The sequence below is a fragment of the Cherax quadricarinatus genome, chromosome 30 (assembly GCF_038502225.1).
Source record: "Cherax quadricarinatus isolate ZL_2023a chromosome 30, ASM3850222v1, whole genome shotgun sequence".
NCBI lineage: Eukaryota > Metazoa > Arthropoda > Malacostraca > Decapoda > Parastacidae > Cherax > Cherax quadricarinatus.
The window spans coordinates 4,934,655-4,942,220 of record NC_091321.1 but is presented as its reverse complement, the minus strand read 5'-3'; positions in this window follow the sequence as shown (position 1 = coordinate 4,942,220).

Below are 7,566 nucleotides of genomic sequence, written 5' to 3'. Positions count from 1 at the left end.
TCCTTCCCAAAGAGATGGGTTAGTTGTAGTAGTCGTGAAGGTTATGTACATGTCCTCAGAATTAAGATTCCATGATGTTGCAGTGTCTGACAAGTTGTGTACGAATGGTATATAATACCGACAAGATGAGAGTAAGACACATGTGCAACATCTGGGTATCTTTATTGTAGACGTTTCGCCATCCAGTGGCTTTATCAATACAAATTCTAGGACATAACTTGAAGACAGTAGAACTATGTACAGAAGATGAGGTAATCAGTCCCTCAACCTAGGAGTAGGTGCGAACAGCACCATAGTCGTGGAGATTCTGAAGCAGAAGAAAGAATCCTGGCGCTTATATAGTAACGTCAGGTGAAGCAGACGAGGGCAAATTCACTGGTAGGCGGGATTCCCCAGTGGAAGTAGGTCCTTCCCAAAGAGATGGGTTAGTTGTAGTAGTCGTGAAGGTTATGTACATGTCCTCAGAATTAAGATTCCATGATGTTGCAGTGTCTGACAAGTTGTGTACGAATGGTATATAATACCGACAAGATGAGAGTAAGACACATGTGCAACATCTGGGTATCTTTATTGTAGACGTTTCGCCATCCAGTGGCTTTATCAATACAAATTCTAGGACATAACTTGAAGACAGTAGAACTATGTACAGAAGATGAGGTAATCAGTCCCTCAACCTAGGAGTAGGTGCGAACAGCACCATAGTCGTGGAGATTCTGAAGCAGAAGAAAGAATCCTGGCGCTTATATAGTAACGTCAGGTGAAGCAGACGAGGGCAAATTCACTGGTAGGCGGGATTCCCCAGTGGAAGTAGGTCCTTCCCAAAGAGATGGGTTAGTTGTAGTAGTCGTGAAGGTTATGTACATGTCCTCAGAATTAAGATTCCATGATGTTGCAGTGTCTGACAAGTTGTGTACGAATGGTATATAATACCGACAAGATGAGAGTAAGACACATGTGCAACATCTGGGTATCTTTATTGTAGACGTTTCGCCATCCAGTGGCTTTATCAATACAAATTCTAGGACATAACTTGAAGACAGTAGAAGGACCTACTTCCACTGGGGAATCCCGCCTACCAGTGAATTTGCCCTCGTCTGCTTCACCTGACGTTACTATATAAGCGCCAGGATTCTTTCTTCTGCTTCAGAATCTCCACGACTATGGTGCTGTTCGCACCTACTCCTAGGTTGAGGGACTGATTACCTCATCTTCTGTACATAGTTCTACTGTCTTCAAGTTATGTCCTAGAATTTGTATTGATAAAGCCACTGGATGGCGAAACGTCTACAATAAAGATACCCAGATGTTGCACATGTGTCTTACTCTCATCTTGTCGGTATTATATACCATTCGTACACATGGGTCAGTAGGCCTGTAGCAGTGCTCCTTCTTTATGTTCTTACGTGTATAAGCACACTGTAGATGACTAGAATAAGCGTAATATTCCACCACTTCATTACGCGTTCCCCTTTCTTAATATTATTTAATAACTCATAGTAATAACCTCCCATTAATATTATATTACTACCCCACCCAGTAACCTTCCTTTATAAGGGGCACATATTCATTACTAATGTAAAAAATAACTATTACCTTTTATATCTCTATTATTTTTGCCCCTTGTTATTTGATATATTTATATTGTGGAGTTTAAGTGATGAGCAAGTGCTATCGGGTGGTGAAGGAGAACTTCACACCCACCACCCAGTATTTTTAAGTGATCTACTAAGGTGTGGCGAGAGAGAGAGAGATAAGCACCACACGCACGTCGTGAGAGAACTTGATCTGGTAGCCTTCATAAGATTCAAGAGTTGGAACTGTATTTGAGATGCTTTGTGTCGAGATCTGAACCGAAGAGATCCTCACCTTTTCCCTATAAATTCTCCTTCTCCTACCCCTTTCCCTTCCCATTTAGACTAGCCTAACCTAGCCAGACTTAACCTAACCTAACCTAAACCAATCCAGCAAACTGAGAATCTCTAAGGAAATTAGGCATAAAATCAAAGAAAACTGTCTAGTATGAATTTTTTTTTTCACTTTCAAGTTAGAACAAGGGAAATCTGTTGTCTAGTTAAACTAGACAACATACACACTCTAGAAGTCACAACTTTAAACTAGTGTGTTAAGTGTAGGTTCGGAGAGGAGACCTAACACTCTTCACCTATACTCCCTCATTCCCTTTCTTCCTCCTCCTTTTTCTTTCTCTCCTGTCCACCCTTACCCCTCTTCCCTCTCTCCGAAAAACAAAAAAGTAGTTTCTAAAACAGAGGCATAGAAAAAAAAGTTAGACAGCACATAACTATGAGTACATAACTGCAATACATAAAAATAATATATCAAGACTACAGCCGTACATTACAGCCATAACCTTGCACGACGTTACTTCTCATCAGTCACTTTTAACAACCGTATTTCCTGGTATTATAAGCAGCACCCACCTTGACAGTCAGCTCCATCATGTCTCGACGGTCAATTAAACAAAAGTCCTGTAAACTTTCTCAGTCGTTTTTTATCTGTCGTTCTCGGGTCACGAGTGGTAAATTAGACACATGTGCAACACTTGGGTATCTTTATTGTGGAAACGTTTCGCCACACAGTGGCTTCATCAGTCCAATAAAGAGAAGAATGGTTGAAGATTAGTAGTAGTTTGAAGTAACCAGTCCCTTAGATTAACGAACTGATTACGTGGACTGATTACCTCAAACTCCTTCTGATCTTCAACCATTCTTCTTTGTAATAGACTGAGGAAGCCACTAGGTGGCGAAACGTTTCCACAATAAAGATACCCATGAGTCTAATTTATCAACTTGCCGGTTCTCTGAACGATTTATCTACATTTCTGTCACGAATATTTGTCATAAGATGATCCGTCCAGTGGTATCAGCCTTCTGACAAAAAAAAATGGATACGTTTATAGTGTGTTGCTATAATACTCTATATAATAGTTAGTGGGAAGGAAAACTAGCAATGTTTCAGTGTCATATCTCGTCACACAGGATGAGTTCGAGTCAGCTAAGATGGGAGACTTCAGTAGGGCGAGTATGTCACTAAGAGTTCAGAAGCAACGACCACTTCAAAGGTTTCACTGGGAGAGTGAAGGTGGGATGTCTAAAGTCACTATGAGGGACCATGACAGTAGAGACCACTAGCTTACCCATGATGGACTCTCTATGAGGGACCATGACAGTAGAGACCACTAGGTTACCCATGATGGACTCTCTATGAGGGGCCATGACAGTAGAGATCACTGGCTTACTCATGATGGACTCTCTATGAGGAACCATGGCAATACAGATCACTAGCTTACCCATGATGGACTGTCTATGAGGGACCATGGCAATAGAAACCATTGGCTTACCCATGATGGATTCTCTATAAAGAACCATGACAGTAGGGACCACTAGCTTGCCCATGTTGGACTCAGGTCTTCCCAACTGATCAATAACTGTCATTCAGCATTCTTCCCGATTCCTGACCAAATGACTGTCAGATTCCACTTAGCCACGACTGTCTACCTGGTACACTGTCTACCTGGGAAAGAGAAAACTGGAAAAATCAATTTCTTTTTTAATCACAGATGCTAGTGATGCCTGAAATCGGAGCTACCCCTTCCTCGGATCAAACCTAATTGGCTCCCATCAACCAGGCGCTGTATAACTCATCCGGATTTAGCGCTTCCCCGTGAATGTACAATCTTTTTGGTCGTTAATTTGTCCTACACAATTACCCGACCTTTAAAGGCCAGCAGAGTTGTAATTTGGCAAAATTATAGGTAATTAGAGATTCTTATTGCTCTTTTTTTTAGCGTCAATTACGTTTGTGGGTAATCTGTAATTATTTTATGTCCTTTTAAGCGGCTATTACGTTATCAAACTGGGAATAAAAGCTTTGTGATCACGGCTGTACCGGTAGACACACACACACACACACACACACTGTTGTACAGCCACATCAGGAGGAAAACAACAGTCAAGGACCAGGTAATCAGGCTAAGGAAGGAAGGAGGAGAGACAACAGGAAATGACCGGGAAGTATGTGAAGAACTCAACAAGAGATTCAAAGAAGTGTTCACAGAGGAGACAGAAGGGACTCCAGAAAGACGGAGAGGTGGGGCACACCACCAAGTGCTGGACACAGTGCACACAACCGAGGAAGAAGTGAAGAGGCTTCTGAGTGAGCTAGATACCTCAAAGGCAATGGGGCCAGATAACATCTCCCCATGGGTATTGAGAGAGGGAGCAGAGGCGCTATGTGTACCCCTAACAACAATATTCAATACATCTATCGAAAGGAGAGCTGAGATGGAAGACAGCAAATGTAGTCCCAATCTTTAAAAAAGGAGACAGACATGAAGCATTAAACTACAGACCAGTGTCACTGACATGTATAGTATGCAAAATCATGGAGAAGATTATCAGGAGAAGAGTGGTGGAACACCTAGAAAGGAATGATCTCATCAACAGCAGCCAGCCTGTGTCACAAACCTACTGGAGTTCTATGACATGGTGACAGCAGTAAGACAAGAGAGAGAGGGGTGGGTGGATTGCATTTTCTTGGACTGCAAGAAGGCGTTTGACACAGTTCCACACAAGAGATTGGTGCAAAAACTGGAGGACCAAGCAGGGATAACAGGGAAGGCACTACAATGGATCAGGGAATACTTGTCAGGAAGACAGCAGCGAGTCATGGTACGTGGCGAGGTGTCAGAGTGGGCACCTGTGACCAGCGGGGTCCCGCAGGGGTCAGTCCTAGGACCAGTGCTGTTTCTGGTATTTGTGAACGACATGACGGAAGGAATAGACTCTGATCCCTGTTTGCAGATGACGTGAAGTTGATGAGAAGAATACACTCGATCGAAGACCAGGCAGAACTACAAAGGGATCTGGACAGGCTGCAGAACTGGTCCAGCAATTGGCTCCTGGAGTTCAATCCCACCAAGTGCAAAGTCATGAAGATTGGGGAAGGGCAAAGAAGGCCGCAGACGGAGTACAGTCTAGGGGGTCAGAGACTACAAACCTCACTCAAGGAAAAAGATCTTGGGGTGAGTATAACACCAGGCACATCTCCTGAAGCGCACATCAACCAAATAACTGCTGCAGCATATGGGCGCCTAGCAAACCTCAGAACAGCATTCCGACATCTTAATAAGGAATCGTTCAGGACCCTGTACACCGTATACGTTAGGCCCATATTGGAGTATGCGGCACCAGTTTGGAACCCACACCTAGCCAAGCACGTAAAGAAACTAGAGAAAGTGCAAAGGTTTGCAACAAGACTAGTCCCAGAGCTAAGAGGTATGTCCTACGAGGAGAGGTTAAGGGAAATCAACCTGACGACACTGGAGGACAGGAGAGATAGGGGGGACATGATAACGACATACAAAATACTGAGAGGAATTGACAAGGTGGACAAAAACAGGATGTTCCAGAGATTGGACACAGTAACAAGGGGACACAGTTGGAAGCTAAAGACACAGATGAATCACAGGGATGTTAGGAAGTATTTCTTCAGCCACAGAGTAGTCAGTAAGTGGAATAGTTTGGGAAGCGATGTAGTGGAGGCAGGATCCATACATAGCTTTAAGCAGAGGTACGATAAAGCTCACGGCTCAGGGAGAGTGACCTAGTAGCGATCAGTGAAGAGGCGGGGCCAGGAGCTCGGACTCGACCCCCGCAACCTCAACTAGGTGAGTACAACTAGGTGAGTACACACACACACACACGAAAGCCAAATCTGACCCGAAGCTGTTATACAGCCACATCAGGAAGAAAACAACCGTTAAGGACCAGGTCATTAGGCTAAGGAAGGAAGGAGGAGAGACAACAAGAAATGACCGTGAAGTATGTGAGGAACTCAACAAGAGATTCAAAGAAGTGTTCACAGAGGAGACAGAAGGGGCTCCAGAAAGACGGAGAGGTGGGGTACACCACCATGTGCTGGACACAGTACACACAACCGAGGAAGAAGTGAAGAGGCTTCTGAGTGAGCTAGATACCTCAAAGGCAATGGGGCCAGATAACGTCTCTCCATGGGTCCTGAGAGAGGGAGCAGAGGCGCTATGTGTACCCCTAACAACAATATTCAATACATCTATCGAAACAGGAAGATTGCCTGAGGCATGGAAGACAGAGGCAATATTTAAAAAAGGAGACAGACATCAAGCACTAAACTACAGACAGTGTCAAATGTATAGCATGCAAAATCATGGAAAAGATTGTCAGGAGAAGAATGGTGGAACATCTAGAAAGGAATGATCTCATTACCAGCAGCCAACATGGTTTCAGAGATGGGAAATCCTGTGTCACAAACCTACTGGAGTTCTATGACATGGTGACAGCAGTAAGACAAGAAAGAGAGGGGTTGGTGGATTGCATTTTCTTGGACTGCAAGAAGGCGTTTGACACAGTACCACACAAGAGATTGGTGCAAAAACTGGAGGACCAAGCAGGGATAACAGGGAAGGCACTGCAATGGATCAGGGAATACTTGTCAGGAAGACAGCAGCGAGTAATGGTACGTGGCGAGGTGTCAGAGTGGGCACCTGTGACCAGCGGGGTCCCACAGGGGTCAGTCCTAGGACCAGTGCTGTTTCTGGTATTTATGAACGACATGACGGAAGGAATAAACTCTGAGGTGTCCCTGTTTGCAGATGACGTGAAGTTGATGAGAAGAGTTCATTCGATCGAAGACCAGGCAGAAATACAAAGGGATCTGGACAGGCTGCAGACCTGGTCCAGCAACTGGCTCCTGGAGTTCAATCCCACCAAGTGCAAAGTCATGAGGATTGGGGAAGGGCAAAGAAGACCGCAGACGGAGTACAGTCTAGGGGGGGACTACAAACATCACTCAAGGAAAAAGATCTTGGGGTGAGTATAACACCAGGCACATCTCCTGAAGCGCACATCAACCAAATAACTGCCGCAGCATATGGGCGCCTGGCAAACCTCAGAACAGCATTCCGACATCTTAATAAGGAATCGTTCAGGACCCTGTACACCGTGTACGTTAGGCCCATATTGGAGTATGCGGCACCAGTTTGGAACCAACACCTAGCCAAGCACGTAAAGAAACTAGAGAAAGTGCAAAGGTTTGCAACAAGACTAGTCCCAGAGTTAAGAGGTATGTCCTATGAGGAGAGGTTAAGGGAAATCAATCTGACGACACTGGAGGACAGGAGAGATAGGGGGGACATGATAACGACTTACAAAATACTGAGAGGAATTGACAAGGTGGACAAAGACAGGATGTTCCAGAGACTGGACACAGCAACACGGGGACACAGTTGGAAGCTGAAGACACAGATGAATCAAAGGGATGTTAGGAAGTATTTCTTCAGCCACATAGTCAGGAAGTGGAATAGTTTGGGAAGCGATGTAGTGGAGGCAGGATCCATACATAGCTTTAAGCAGAGGTACGATAAAGCTCATGGTTCAGGGAGAGTGACCTAGTAGCGACCAGTGAAGAGGCGGGGCCAGGAGCTTGGACTCGACCCCTGCAACCTCAACTAGGTGAGTACAACTAGGTGAGTACTACACACACACACACACACACACACACACACACACA